The sequence below is a fragment of the Balaenoptera borealis genome (assembly GCF_965194805.1).
Source record: "Balaenoptera borealis genome assembly, chromosome: 20".
NCBI classification, from domain to species: Eukaryota; Metazoa; Chordata; class Mammalia; order Artiodactyla; family Balaenopteridae; genus Balaenoptera; species Balaenoptera borealis.
In genome coordinates, this window is record NC_138879.1 from 8,618,923 (window position 1) to 8,634,904 (window position 15,982).

Genomic DNA, 15,982 nt, shown 5'->3' on the forward strand with positions numbered 1-15,982 from the left:
GCTTGAACATTAAAGGCTTCCTGTGTTGAAACCTCTCCTGTTATCAACTGGACATGTGGGGAGGTTCTGCTCATACAGCACGTCATGGGGTGGTTAGCGGCTCTCAGGAAGCCGGCACAGACCCTGGGTGGGGCAAAGACAAAATTGTTTGGAAATGAGCCGTCCAGCTGACCCTGGGAAGAGGCATTGCCACCCTCACCAGGCCATTGGGATGGAGGGAAGGCAGCAGGATAGAGCAGAAAAGCAGAGGTGAGTCTGATTCTGATTGGCAAGGACCTGGGATTTTGAATTTCAAAAGTCAGCTTTGAAAGACTTAGGACATAAAGTTGATGGATTGGTGTGAAAAGATGAAGAGCCAGCCACCGTGTCCCACCCACTCCCAAGACAAAATGTATAAAGTACTGTTGGCATGAGATAATAAGGCAAATACCCAATTTTTTTTAATGGACAAAAGATTTGAACACACACGTCACCGAAGAAGATATGCAGATGGCAAAGGAGCTCATGAAGAGCTGCTCACCATCGCTGGCCATCAGGGAAATGCAAGTAAATTAAAACCATCATGAGATAGCACCGCCTGCCTTTCAAAATAACTGCTGGAGAGGATGTGAAGGAACCAGAACGCTCAGATGCTGCTGGTGGGAATGAAAAATGGAACCACCACTTCGGAAAACACCTGGCTCGTTTCTTAAAAGTGAAACGTACTCCTACCATGTGACCCATCATTCCATTCCCCAATGAAAATGTGTTTACTCAAGAAAGACTTGTGGGGCTTCCCTGGTGGCGCAGTGGTTGAGAATCTGCCTGCCAATGCAGGGGACACGGGTTCGAGCCCTGGTCTGGGAAGATCCCACACGCCGCGGAGCAACTAGGCCCGTGAGCCACAATTACTGAGCCTGCGCATCTGGAGCCTGTGCTCCGCAACAAGAGAGGCCGCGATAGTGAGAGGCCCGCGCACCGCGATGAAGAGTGGCCCCCGCTCACCGCATCTGGAGAAAGCCCTCGCACAGAAACGAAGACCCAACACAGCCAAAAGTAAATAAATAAATTTAAAAAAAAAATTAAATTCACAATAAAAGGCCTAAAAAAAAAAGAAAGACTTGCACAGAAATAGTCATAGCAGCTTCATCTGTAATAGCCCTGACACTGAGAGTAGAGATGAGGGAGTGCCAAGGGGAGCGCCAGGGCTCTGCTAAACCATCACATGGGGTCACCTGGGGTCACAGGCAAAAGGCCACTTCCACAGAGTAGCCAACTGGTTCCCTTGACCTGAGGCTTTAGGGCTCAAAGTCCTTGCAGCTCCTTCCCCGCGGAAGCGCAAAAAGAGCCAAGTTCTCACTACGTCCATGCCCTGTGAACCGCCTGTTGCCCTAGAACATTCAGCTGGACCGTTACTGACAAGCTCCTGTAGCCACCCAGCACTTTCCCTCACGGACACTCTTCCCAGATCTAAACATGGAAGTCAAAAATCAGTTTTACCAAAAAGGGATAGAATAGATAGGGCTGATGTGCCTTATAATAATTTTTTTCTTTTTACTGTGCCTAAAGTTTCCCTTTCAAATAAATAGCAAGCACACCTGGGGCACTGGAAATAGAATTCAACTCACAAGATCCTGACTCACTCCCAGGTTTCAGGGACCCCACCTACTGGCCTGGTGAAGTGGAGCCGGACTCCAAAGATGATTTGTGGTGAGTGGGGGTGACGGCGGAAGATGTTTGCATCTTACCCATGAGACAGCACCCTGGGGCAGGGTCCCCAAGATGACAGACATCATTCTTCCCCGGTTTCCAAAAACCCTTGCAATTTCACTATATTAACGGCTATATATTTTTGCAGGATTTTCTATTTCTGCTCACGAGATTTTATTGTTTTCCATAAAAGAGAGTTGTTCAATGTATAACAGAATGTGACTTGATGTTTATGGCTGTTTTGTTGATGCTCCAGTTGCACTGTGGTTACCTGGAGTCATGGGGTTATTGGAAGGAATGACGTGCAGGGGAACCAGGAATAGCGGAAGCTCCGGGCTGGGGAGAGCTGGAATGGGGCTGCCCACAGGGAACAGAACTGGCTATTGTCATCTTTTTTATGGAAATGCATTCTCGAGGTGAAGGTGGGGGGGGGGAATCCAGACATAATTTTTGGCTCAGAAACTATAGAAGTTCTTTAGTTTATTTATTTATTTATTTATTTATTATTATTTTTTTAAAGGGACCGCTATTTATTTATTTATTTATTTTGGCTGTGTTGGGTCTTCATTTCTGTGCGAGGGCTTTCTCTAGTTGCGGCGAGCGGGGGCCACTCTTCATCGCGGTGCACGGGTCTCTCACTGTCGCGGCCTCTCTTGTTGCGGAGCACAGGCTCCAGACACGCAGGCTCAGTAGTTGTGGCTTGTGGGCTCTAGAGCGCAGTCTCAGTAATTGTGGCTCACGGGCCCAGTTGCTCCACGGCATGTGGGATCTTCCCAGACCAGGGCTCAAACCCATGTCCCCTGCATTGGCAGGCAGATTCTCAACCACTGCGCCACCAGGGAAGCCCCTTTAGTTTATTTTTCCTGCCTGTTCTCTGCCTTCCCGAGATGGACTTGCCTTCTCTTTATAGCTGCCCCAGCAGGGAACAAATCAGTCCTGCCCGTCTGGGACCCAAGGTACTAATGCCCCTGAGGGCTCTGACTCTCCCTTAGTTACCCGGTCACTGCAGGACGGGCCCTCTTTCCCTGCCTCCTCAGCAAGGTCTTGGCTGTTTACGAAAGCCTGCCTGGTGCTTCTTTAACATGAGCTGTTCAAGAAAAAAACCTTTTCTGACCGCTTGGCTATGAGCACACGTCAAAGTTTACATGCATAAGGGCTGTTCCCTCCCCGAGCCAAATTGAGAATCACCCTCTGAAGGGGGTCTGGCTTCCCCGGCTGCCCTCTGAGCAGTGACCTCTCTCCCAGCTCGGGCTGGCTTCTCCCCAGTGGACACGGGTGGGTGTTTGCTCCAGCCCCTGCACCCCACCCAGCCCGTGGGTGTGACCACATTCCCTGCTCACCGGGAACACACACCCGTGTATACCATGTGACACGCGTTCTGGGGACCCAGACAGTCTGCTCAGAAGAAGTCCCGCCTGCTGTGTGCTCTCAGGCAGCCTCTGCGTGTCTAGGATTCTTTGCACAGGATGGAGGCCAAACCCTCCTCCTGGGAACCTTCTTTCCTTTCATCCGCCTTCATCCTGAGAGCGGCCCCTCTCCCACTCCTGTGGGCTGATGCCGTCTCTCAGTTCAGGCTGCTGTAACCAATTACCATAGACTGAGGGGATTATCAACAACAGACATGCATTTCTCATGGTTCTGGAGGCTGGAACTCAGAGACCAGGTGCCCATCTACTCTCCTACAAACTGTGGCTCCTTTCTTTCCTTGTCTTACTTCTCTTTCTTTGAAGGGACTGGAGCTTTGGCTGAGGTCCTCAAGAGCCTCCAGAAGTGTGCCCTGTGTCTGAGTTTCCTGCTGTCACTGTAACAAATGACCACAGACTGAGTGGGTTAACACAGCAGGTGTTTATCCTCTGACGGTTCTGTGGGTTAGAAGTCCAACATGTGTCTTACTGGACTCAATCGGGTGTCAGCAGGGCTGAGTTCCTTCTGGAGGCTCTGGGGTGGGGGGCAGTCTGTGTCTTTCCCTTTTCCAGCTTCTAGAGGCCACTCGCATTCTCTTGGCTCGCGGCTCCCCCTCCTCCACCACCAAATCCAGCAATGGCCAATCGAGTCCTTCTCTCTGCTTCCAATTTCAGCCTCTCTCTTCCTCATTTTAAGAGCCCTGTGGGGGACTTCCCTGGTGGCACAGTGGTTAAGAATCCGCCTGCCAATGCAGGGGACACGGGTTCGAGCCCTGGTCCGGGAAGATCCCACATGCCGCGGAGCAACTAAGCCCGTGCGCCACAACTACTGAGCCCACGTGCTACAACTACTGAAGCCTGTGTGCCTAGAGCCCATGCTCCGCAACAAGAGAAGCCACCGCAATGAGAAGCCCATGCACCGCAATGAAGAGTAGCCCCGGCTCGCCGCAACTAGAGAAAGCCCGCACGCAGCAACGAAGACCTAACACAGCTGAAAATAAATAAATAAAATAAATAAATTTAAAAAAAAAAAGAAAGAAAAGAGCCCTGTGATTAGGTTAGGCCCACCTGCATAATCCACAATAATCTCCCCATCTCAAGGTCTTCAATCACATCTGCAAAGTCTTTTTTGTCATGTGAAGGGAAAACTTTTTTTCTCTTCTCTCTCAATACTTCTGATACCAGATGTGTGTGTGTGGAGCGGGCAGGTGTTTTCCACATCAAGAAATCCTCCAGTCCTCAGCAGGCACCAGCTGGCTGTCCTATAACTCAACTCAGTTCTGACACTATCTATCTGGAGATAGCCTCCGACCCCACGGGTTAAGGGCTCAGTCCCACTGGACTCCCCACAACACACAGATTGTCACCAGTACTTCTGACCTACTGGCTATAAATCAGGATTCCCACCACCACTCCTCAGGTTTGATCATTTGCTAGAATGGCTCACAAAGCTCAGGGAAACATTTACTGACGTTTACCAGTTGATTATAAAGGATACAGATGAACGGCCAGATGAGGAGGTCCCCACAGGGCCAGGTCCAGAAGTGACCTGAGAGCAGGAGCTTCTGTCCCTGTGGGATGAGCCAACCTCACCAACCAGAAGCTCATCAAATCTTCTTCAAGAGTTTTCACTGAGCTGCATCTCCAGGCCCTCTCCTTCCCTGGAGGCCAGTGGGTGGGGCTAAAAGTTCCAACTCTCCAATCACTTGGTCTTTCTGGAGACCAGCCCCATCCAGAAGCCATCTTGGGGGGGGGGCACCCAAAGTCACCTCATCAGCATAAACTCAGGTGAGATCAAAAAGTGCTTCTTATGGGGGGGAGGGATAAATTAGGAATTTGGGGTTAACAGATACACACTACCATACATAAAATAGATAAACAACAAGGACCTACTGTAGAGCACAGGGAACTATATTCAAGATCTTGTAATAACCTATAACGGAAAAGAATCTGAAAAAGAATATATATCTATATCTATATCTATATATATGTATCTGAATCTGCTGTACACCTGAAACATTATAAATCAGCTGTATGTAAATTTTAAAAAAGGGAGGGCTCCTTATGAATGACAGAGGCCACTCCTGACACTCAGGAAATTCCAAGGGTCTTAGGAGCTCTGTGCCTAGGACCTGGGACAAAAAACGAACTATATATTTTATTATTCCACACCATGTAAGGTAATATATTCACAGGCTCCCTGGATTAGGATGTGGACGACTCTGAGAGCCATTATTCTGCTGAGGACACTCTGTGACTGGCTCTCAGGCCTCTCCTGAATTGGGAGTGAAATCTGATTCAAATTTTGAGTGCAGTGTTGCTGGTATAGTGGTGAGCATAGCTGCCTTCCAAATTTTGTAGGCTCTGTGGACGGAGGGCATGCCCGCGCACCCCCAGTCCTGCTGGAAGGCTGAGCCCCGAGCTCCAGGACCTAGGATGGGGAGGGCTAGAGAGGTGAAGGCCATTTGGGTACAATGACCACAGTCCTGCATCAGGACCAGCAGAGGTGGGGTCCTTCCCAGCCTTCCTCAGCAGTTTCCCTTTTTGCTTTGCCTCATCCTCAGATAAAAGGAAACTCAGCACAAGTTCTGCCTGACTGTGAAGGCAGCTCATGATACCAGGAAATCCCTCCCATCCCACCCTCCTCCCAGCCCTTGCCTTGAGAAGCTGTTTCTCCCAATTTGTTCTTTTTATCGTGCGCTTGCGCTAACCCTGTGGGTCCATTTCTCCCTCACCTGGAGATGATGGGGAAGAACTCAGGAGACAATGGTCATTTCAAGCTCAGACTTCCTGCTGAGGGTCAGTGACTTCCTCATTGTTCCTCTGCAAATTAATAGAGTGGCCCACCCCCAGTCACTATAGCAACCGCCCCCCCCACCGCACCCCCCCCAGGGATTTTGTCACTGAGAAATGGAATTCATCGGACCTGCCATTCAGTGCACTCTTCTCCAGACAAAGAGATGGAAGAAAGAAATTACCGGAAGTCCAGCACCTCCAAATGGGTCTTTGTTTCCAGGAGAACAGTTCAATTGGCTGATGAGAGACCCAGAAACCACTGCAGAAAAGGACATCTATTAATTAAGGAGTGTTCGGGAAGTTGCCCTGGCCACCGTGGGAGAACGTGCTTTGCAGATCCCCTGGCACCGCAATTAACCCAAAGCCCTCCTGAAATTTCAAAGACAATGGGGTGTTATTCTTCTCCTGCTCTCCCACTATCTTGAGTTTGACTCCAATAGTCCCACTTCATATTGCTTTAACCGGGTTCCCATCTCTTTGAGGGAGGGTGTGTGCAGAACAAATGCAGCTCAAAAGCAGAAATCCAGGAGCCTCAAACCGCTGGCCGCCTTGCGGGGTTCACGGAGGCTCCTGCAGGCAGGCAGGCAGGATGGTAAGTGAGCTTTGCCAGTTTATAATAACACTCCAGGACCCGGTTGTGAAGAAAAGTTTCCTCTCCTGGCTTCTGTGGATTCCTTAAACGTTCCCTGCCTGTCTCTGGGGTACCTGTGACCCCAGGTGTGCTTGTCAAATTCTGAATGGCCCCATGTGACTCCTTCCTCTGACTGAACAGCCATCAGGAGCCCCTGCATCACCCTGCTGGGCACCGCCCCTAACCCCATGAGACGGCCCCGTTGGACAGGCCCCCGCGTGGCCCCTGGCAGATTCTCTCTCTGGTCCACAAAGAGCATCTCATCTCCTTGCTCGCACTGAAACCCCTGGGCCTGGGGGCTGTCCTTTCGTCTCCCAAGCCCTCTCCTGGCTCTGCCATCTGAACAGCCGAAGCCCATTTCCCTGCTGTGTTGTCTCTGGGGGTGCAGACCCCGCCCCTATTCATGCAAGCTTCTTCGGGCTGGGCTGGGTGTCTGTCCTTTGCATCTCTCAACTGTAGGGGACACATTTCAAGGCTCTCTTAGGGGCCGTAAGAGAGACCATGCAGCCCACAGTCTAAAATATTTACTACGGGGCCCTTTACAGAAGAAGTTTGTCAACCTCTGCGATGGAGGATTAGATCTCCCTGCTTTCTGAACTCAGGGGTGTCCAGGTGATCCGCTCCAACCAATGAAATGTCAGCAGAGTGACTGGGTCACTTTCGTGTGGAAGCTTTGAGAACCAGCTCATACTTCGTGCCTTGCTTTCTTTTGCTTCCAGGAAAACCTCCAGTGGTCTGGGTAGAAGCTGCTCGGTCAGCTTGGGTCCCGGAGTGAAGATATAACTTGTATCAGTTTCTTATGGTTGCTGTAACAAAGTACCACCAACGTGAAACAACAGAAAAAGGATTCTCTCAGGGTTCTGGAGGGCAAAGGTCAGAAATCATGGTGTCATAGGACTGTGCTCCGTCCCAAGCCTCTAGGGGAGAATTTTCCCTGGCCCCCTCCGGCTTCTGGCGGCCGCCAGTGTTCCTGGACTTGTGGCTACGTCACTCCAACCTCTGCCTCTGTCATCACTGAGAGCAGGGCCATAGATGACCCACACTATTCACAGGGAGCCCCTGAGACTCGGGGCTTGTTTGCCTTTGCACCACGGCACCACGTGGCCTGTGCTGAGTGATGCTAAACATTAGGTAACACCAGGCGAGGAGGTCATGGGCCTCGAAGCATGGACGGCAGGTGTGGCCAGTGTGACCAGGCCAATTTGGACACTGATGTGAGGCACACCCTGCCGAGTGTCAGGCTTTTAGAAAGCTTTGCTTCGTAATATCTGAAACGACTTAATTTTCTCCCATCTGTGTTCTTTTATTTTTTTCAAGTGCATCAATTACAATGTTAAGACTTGAAAGTAAGCTATCAGTTGGGGCTCTCTGGGACAAAGCAGAGAACTTTTGACATGGTTTTGGGACACGGACGTCCCTCCCCTGGTCCCTGCCCAGACAGTAACCCCTCATGCTGGCAGTTCCAGCTCTGACCAGAAACCTGCTGCCAGCCTGTTTTATCTTTGCTTGCGACCTGGCTGGAGACCAAAAGTGTTGCACCAGGAAGACTGCAGATTGTCTGAATTTACATATAGATTTCCCTGGGCAGGTAGGTTCCAGCTTTTTCCCTGGGAGAGGAGTTTGTTCTCCGTTTTCTGATTACTCAGAGGTGGGGTTGATGGTGCAGCCTTTTGTGGAAAGGTTATGGGGGTGGCGTGGGGTGGGAATTTAACAGTGGAAGTTGGTGATCTTGGAGGGGGGCTGGCCAGTCAGATGCACGGACTGGGGATTCTTTTCAGAAGTCTGTGCCGCAGAGTCAAAACACTCCTTGCAAGGAGCAGGGAAGAAAACGAACCTCCACCTCCTTCCCTTTCATGTTCCAGAGTCACCACCTGGAAGACAAGCTTCCTCTACACGACTTCCCTCCAGTGTCTTACCTCTTCCATCCTCCAGCTAATTTTACATCCCTCTTCCAAGGCTGGGCTGGTCAGCTTAATGAACCTCACTGATTTGCCCCCAGATGAATAATGGACCATTAGCTGTCATTTAACGACCATATTTCTTCCTCCCGGTGAGGGCTCAGTATCTCTCCCATGAAATATGGCTTGAAGAGCCTCCATCCCAGACTTGAAGTTCCAAGCAATTACTCAGCAGTGATTCTGGAGCTTCGGCCGCTTGATGACAGCTGCCCCTTCTGTCTCCTCTGCTTGATTGGAGATCAGAAATGAGCAGGCTTCTATTGTACGAGAGATTGATGCCTCTTCCCCAGCGTTTTTTTGGCTCTCTGTGAAGCTTTCCCTCCAGTGTCCTCTTTCCGTCCTGCATGCTAGAGTCACGGGTCTCAGGGCGCTCAAGGGCTGAGATGGTCTGCAGGCTGGACCTCTGCTAGACGGAGGTGGCTGACCTGGCCGGACCATGGCCCTGACCTAGGGCAACCATGGGGTTAATTCCCACGAGGTCATGTTACCATTGAAAAGGTAATAGAGTGAGACACAGGACATCTACTCTGGAGGACTCTTTCCAACCACCCTACGGAGTTGCCTATTTAAATAGGCCCATCCCTGACCCCAAACCAGGTCTCCCCAAATCCATCCCTGTAGAGACTGGCCCTGTGGTCACTCAGGTCATGCATCCCTCCATTATCATTTATCCTCCTCTCCCTTGCTGGCCCATGTCCCTCCCCCCTACCTCCTCTATCTAAGGGCCTTTGGAAACATGTCTGTGTCTATGTTAAAAGCAGGTGGAGGGCAGGTGAATGGAAGGAGAGAAGGGCTTCTAGCAACATGGCAGACCAGGTGGATGGGGGCTTTTCTCTCCTCTCTTCTAGCACAAGGATAAGCAGAACAGAATATAATGCCACTACCAAAAGGTTTTTTAAATGAGTATTCATACTCAAAAGAGAGAGAGAAAAATTCCCAGGGCGGAAAATAGATCATTAAAGGCTGGGGCAGGATAGCAGAGGCTGACCCCAACACTCCCCAGGTTTTGGGATGGGGGCTGAGGTTCTAATGTTTCAAGAAGAGGTGACGTTTGGAGCTTACTTGAGGTGATGTAGCTGGAATGGAAGCCCAGTTTGAAGCCTAGAGTCTTTAAGAGCTGTCCATTACTGCCCTGAAGCTGGTACGAAGGGGGCTAGAAAAACTCCACCTATTGGGCCAGTTACTTAGGGACCTGGATAGAAAATAAAAAAAAAATCCACCTGTCTGAAATCAAAACCCCAGGCCTCTGCCAAAAATGGGGGAAAGTTATAATTTTATGAAATCTGAGAAGTGGAGGAAAGCTAAGTCATGAGAATAACATAAAAACTGGTCCAGAACCATTTAAACACTTGCACCCTGGCAGAAGCAAATATGAAACTTCTCTTCAAGGACAATTTCACAACCCAGAGCATACTGGACTCCTACAGGGCAGGGGCAAACACACTTAATATGGACCCACAATAGAAAAATTACAAAACTTGTATGTAAACAAACCACCATAAAAAAGAGACATTAGAAATAATAAAAGGAGGGCTTCCCTAGTGGCACAGAGGTTAAGAATCTGCCTGCCAATGCAGGGGACACGGGTTCGATCCCTGGTCCGGGCAGATCCCACATGCCGTGGAGCAACTAAGCCCATGAGCCACAACTACTGAGCCTGTGTGCAACAACTACTGAAGCCCGCGTGCCTAGAGCCTGTGCTCTGCAACAAGAGAAGCCACTGCAATGAGAAGCCCGTGCACCGCAACGAAGAGTAGCCCCACCCCACCGCTCCTAGCAACTAGAGAAAGCCCGCGTGCAGCAATGAAGACCCAATGCAGCCAAAAAAGGAAAAATAAAATAAAAATAAAGTAAAAAAAAAATAGAAATAATAAAAGGAGAATTAGCTCCCCTATAACTAAACTTAATAGAACATCTGAACATCTGAAATACATTTAAAGTATATTTTAAATGACATGGGAAGTAAAAGAAGGAATCAGAGCCATAAAGAAAGAATAGGACATTTTGAAAAGAGAATAAGCAGACATGAAAAAAATCAAACAGACCTAAATTTTTTAAAAAATTCATTGAAAGTATAAATTAAATTTGTGAGATTAATAGCAAAGTTTACAATGCTAAAGAAAGAATTAGAGAAGTAGAAGATAAATAGAAATCATCCCAAATGCAATACAAGATATAAAGAGATCAAAAATATGAAAACACAATACATAAATGTGGAAGATGGAACAAGTATGTTGAAGACACATCTTATAGATGGTCTAGAAGAAGAGAATAAAGACAATGGGGGGAGGGAAATTTAAAATGAAAAAATTATAGGGTTTTTCCATAATTGAGAGAATGAGTCATCAGAGTGAAGAGTCACATTATTCAAACAGGACAAATAAAAATAAATAGGCATCTAGACACATGGTGGAGAAACAAGAGAGCATCAAAGATATAGCGATCTCAAAAGCAACCAAAGAGATAAGACTCACTACCTAAATGGAAATGACAATTTGATCAACAGCATTCTCAGCATCAACAATAGACGTCAGAAGACAAAGCTGTGTTTGCAAAGTAGTGAGAGAATGTATCTGTTAACTAGAATTATATGCCCAGTTAAACTATCATCCAAAAGTAAGGATTGTAATAGAGACTTTTTCAGACAGAGACAAAAAGAGTTTGTTATTCATGGATCCTCACTGAATGAACTACTAAGAGGTTTGGAGTGGAAATTAAATCCAGAATGATTTAAATGATAATTAACCCAATGCGCATTGACTATAATTAACCATAATATTAATAAAAATAATGATGAATCAAGGGGGTTAAAAACAAACTGAAACTAAAATGCTAGCTGAGAATAACATGCAAGATAGGAGGGAAAAATTAGGGTAGAGACATGATAAATAAGATAACAGATGTAAATCCAAATATACCCATAATTACAATAGTAGTAAATGTATTGCACTTACCTGTTAATTGACTCAGACTAACCTGATGAAAAAAATCCAGACTAACTGGATTGGATGAAAAAAAATCTACCTGTACAAAATGTTTAAAGATACAACTGACCCCAAACAACACAGAAAGGTTGAAAACAAATAAAGGTTGAAAAAAATATGTATACAAAAGAAAGCTGGTATAGGAGTACTACTGCCACACAAAGGAGTCATTAAGACAGAAAGCAAGTCTTTACTCAATAATGAAAGACATAATTCTTCAAGAAAATATGCCACACCTGAGCCTCTGTGCCTCTAACTATTTAGTGTCAAATATAGAAAGGAAAACTGGGAATTCCCTGGTGGTCCAGTGGTTAGGACTTGGAGCTTTCACTGTTGTGGCCCCGGGTTCAATCCCTGGTTGGGGAACTAAGATCCTGCAAGCCACTTGGCGTGGCAAAAAAAAAGCAAAACTTCAGGAGAAACCCATCACAGTGGAAAATTTTAACATATCTCTGTCAGAAAAATTATAGCTTAATTAGTAAGACTATAGAAGATCTGAACCACATAATTAATAAAAGCTTGATCTAGACATACACAGGAACTAAATATTCTTTTCAAACATGCATCTGACACTTAACAAATTTAATCAGATATTAGGCTCAAAAAGGAAGTTTCAACAAATACCAGAGAATTGATATCATCTAGATCACTTCCTGACACTAAATAAAGAAATGAGAAATCACAAGTGTTTGGAAACTGAAAAGCATACTTCTAAATCATTCAAAAGATAAAGCATAATAAAAAGTATCAAATATTTAGAACTGAATGTCAATGAAAGGACTACATTTCCAAACAGGGGAGATAGCTGAAGCAGTAATGAGTGATTTTAAAAACTCGTTAACGAGTAAGAGTGAAAATTAATTAAGCATTCAACAGAAGAAATTAAAATACCAGAGAAATTTTTAAAAGAATGGGAGGAAGGAAATAATAAAGATAACTACAGAAATTAGTGAAATAAAATCTGCAAAAGAAATAATTAACCAATGCGAAATTGATTCTTCAAGAAGACAAAGTAGATAAACTCTTAGAAGTAAAAATCATGAAAGAAAAAAAGGGAAATCACGAATGAATAGTATCAGGAATGCAAAGGAAGACATAACTACACAGTAGAGTTCTTTAGAAAAATAAAGAGAGCATTCCCTAGTGCAACTTTATGTCGAAATGTTTAAAAACAGATGAAACAGACAAATGCATAGAAAAAGTAGAAATAATCAAAACTATCTCAAAAAGTAATAGAAACCCTGTAAACATTAAGACTATTAAACCAATAGTCACAAATCTATTTGCAAAAAAAAATAAAGCACCAAACTGTACAGTATTACCAAGTAAGTTTTGTACTTGTAAGTTTTGTATAGTAACACCAAGACAAGTTTTACCAAACCTTCCAGGAGCATTTAACCCTTATCAGATACAAATTGTTCCATAGAAATTTCGTGGGATGGGGGCAGGAGGAACGGACCCCCCCACAACTCCTTTTATAAGGGTAGCAGAACTTTGATCCCAAAAGTAGACAAGAACAGTACCTACAAGAAAAATAGGAACACAGATGCACAAATCCTGTATCAAAATTAGCAAACCAAATCCAGCAATCTATATATAAATACTTTATCACGAGCACAGAGTCTTTAACTCAGGAATATAAAGACAACTTAACAGTAAAATATCTGTTAAAGTCATTCACCACATTAAAGATTAAAGGAGGGCTTCCCTGGTGGTGCAGTGGTTAAGAATCCACCTGCCAGTGCAGGGGACACAGGTTCGAGCCCTGGTCTGGGAAGATCCCACATGCCACGGAGCAACTAAACCCGTGTGCCACAACTACTGAGCCTGCGCTCTAGAGCCCGCGAGCCACAACTACTGAGCCCGCATGCCACAACTACCGAAGCCCGCGCGCCTAGAGCCCGTGCTCCGCAACAAGAGAAGCCACCACAATGAGAAGCCCGCGCACTGCAGGGAAGAGTAGCCACACTGCAGGGAAGAGTAGCCCCCGCTCGTTGCAACTAGAGAAAGCCTGTGCACAGCAACGAAGACCCAAAGCGGCCAAAAATAAATAAATTTATTTATTAAAAAAAAAAAAGATTAAAGGAGAAAGTCCATATATAATCATCTTCTTAGACGCAGGGAAGGCATTCAGTAAAATGTAATATACACTCATAATTCTTTAAAGAAAATTCTCAGCAAACAGAATAGATGGAAGTTTTCTTAAACCAATAAGAAACATCTACCAAAAAAGCATCATACTCAATGGTAAAACATTAGAATTATTTTCTCTAAAGCCAAGAACAAGGTAAGGTTGCCTGCTCCACCATTTCGATTCAGTATTTTACCAGGATCTTCAGCTAAGTTAATAAATAAGAAAAATATTATTACTTGAGATAAATATTTGCCTGCACTTAATTGATATCCATGCAAATTGATAGTGACTTAAGCAAAATGGGTATTTCTTCCTCACATGAGTATCTGAATGTGGTCCAGGGCTGATGTTTGTGGTTCATGAGGTTGTCCAGGAACCCAGACTCCATCTATCTTGTTGTTTTACCATCCCTAGCACAGTGTCTTCATCCCAAGGTCCACCACACCTGCCACCATGTCCACGTGTAAAAGTCCAACAATCGCCAAGACAATGTTGAAGCAGAAGGATAAGAGATTTGTCATTTCAGATGTAAATACTTACTATAAAGTGATATGTAGAAATAAAACAGCGTAGGGAGGGTGGGAGGGAGATGCAAGAGGGAGGGGATATGGGGATATATGTATACGTATAGCTGATTCACTTTGTTATACAGCAGCAACTAACACAACAATGTAAAGCAATTATACTCCAATAAAGATGTTAAAAAAAAAAAGAAAACAGTGTGGTTTGGATCTAAGACAAATAAACCAATGAGACAGAATAGGGAAACCAGAAGCTGATGATCAGTTTGTGGAAATTTGGCAAATGACAGAGGTATCGGTACAAGTCAATGTTGGGAAGACTGAGTCATATAATAAATGGTATTAGGACACCTGGCTATCCGTAAAGAAAAACATAAAATTTGTGATTACCATATGCTATGCATGAAAATCAATTCCAGATGAATTAAAGTCCTAGATGTGAAAAAGAAAACTTTAAATCTTTTAGGAGAAAATATAGAACATCTTTTCTTTTTTAACATAGAGAAGAGCTTCTTAGGATCCAAAAAGCACAAGTTATACAGAATAAGATAATTATATTTGACTGCAGTAAAAATGAAAGCTCTTAAACTAAAAAGACGATGTAACAAAGTAAAAAGACAAGTTCCATTCTGGGAGATGTTTTAAAACCACCATATTGCTCAATAAATACTGGACGGATGGATGTATGGATGGAGGGACGGACGGATGGATGAAAGGATGAGTGGGTGAAAAGAGAAGTAATCGTTTATTAGTTCTTCTGCCTATTCTGGAAATGGGTAAGAAGCCTGAATGTTTGTTACTGTTTAAAATAGAGTGTAGGGCTTCCCTGGTGGCACAGTGGTTAAGAATCCGCCTGCCAATGCAGGGGACAGGGGTTCGAGCCCTGGTCCGGGAAGATCCCATATGCCGCAGAGCAACTAAGCCCGTGCTCCACAACTACTGAGCCTGCGCTCTAGAGCCCACGAGCCACAACTACTGAACCTGTGTGCCACAACTACTGAAGCCCACGCATGTAGAGCCTGTGCTCCGCAACAGGAGAAGTCACCGCCCGTGCACCGCAACTAAGAGTAGCCCCCAATCACCGCAACCAGAGGAAGCCTGCGTGCAGCAACGAAGACCCAATGCAGCCAAAAGTAAATAAAAATAAAATAGAGTGTAATTTCATTGCAGCACTATTTACAATAGCCAGAACATGGAAGCAACCTAAATGTCCATCAACAGAGGAATGGATAAAGAAGATGTGGTACATATATACAGTGGAATATTATCCATAAAAAGAACAAAATAATGCCATTTGCAGCAACATGAATGGACTTAGAGATTGTCATACTGAGTGAAGTAAGTCTGAGAAAGACAAATACCATATGATATCGCTTATATGTAAAATCTAAAAAAGGGGTACAAATGAACTTTTTTACAAAGCAGAAACAGAGACACAGATGTAGAAAACAAACTTATGGTTACTGGAGGTAAGAGGGGGAGGGATAAATTGGGAGATTGGGATTGACATATACACACTACTGTATAGAAAATAGATAATTAATAAGGACCTACTGTATAGCCCAGGGAACTCTCAGTACTCTGTAATGGCCTACACAGGAAAAGAATCTAAAAAAGAGTGGATATATGTATATGTATAACTGATTCACTTTGCTGTACACCTGAAACCAACACAACATTGTGAATAAACTATACTGCAATAAAAATTTTAAAAAAAGAAATAATAATCATCCTTCAAATAAACCTCTGAGGGCTGATCTTGGACTGTGAAAAAATAAAAATAAAAAATAAAATTAAAAAATTAAACAAATAAAAGAGTGTATTAATAGAAAATCTGAGGTATGGTAAGGACAAGAGATCAGGAGA

General features: G+C 45.1%; 1 long non-coding RNA gene across 1 annotated transcript in view; it reads right to left on the reverse strand.

The window, feature by feature from the left end:
- Positions 1 to 15,982, reverse strand: part of LOC309618253 — a 34,122-nt gene that overhangs the window by 7,146 nt on the left and 10,994 nt on the right. The window lies entirely within an intron of this gene.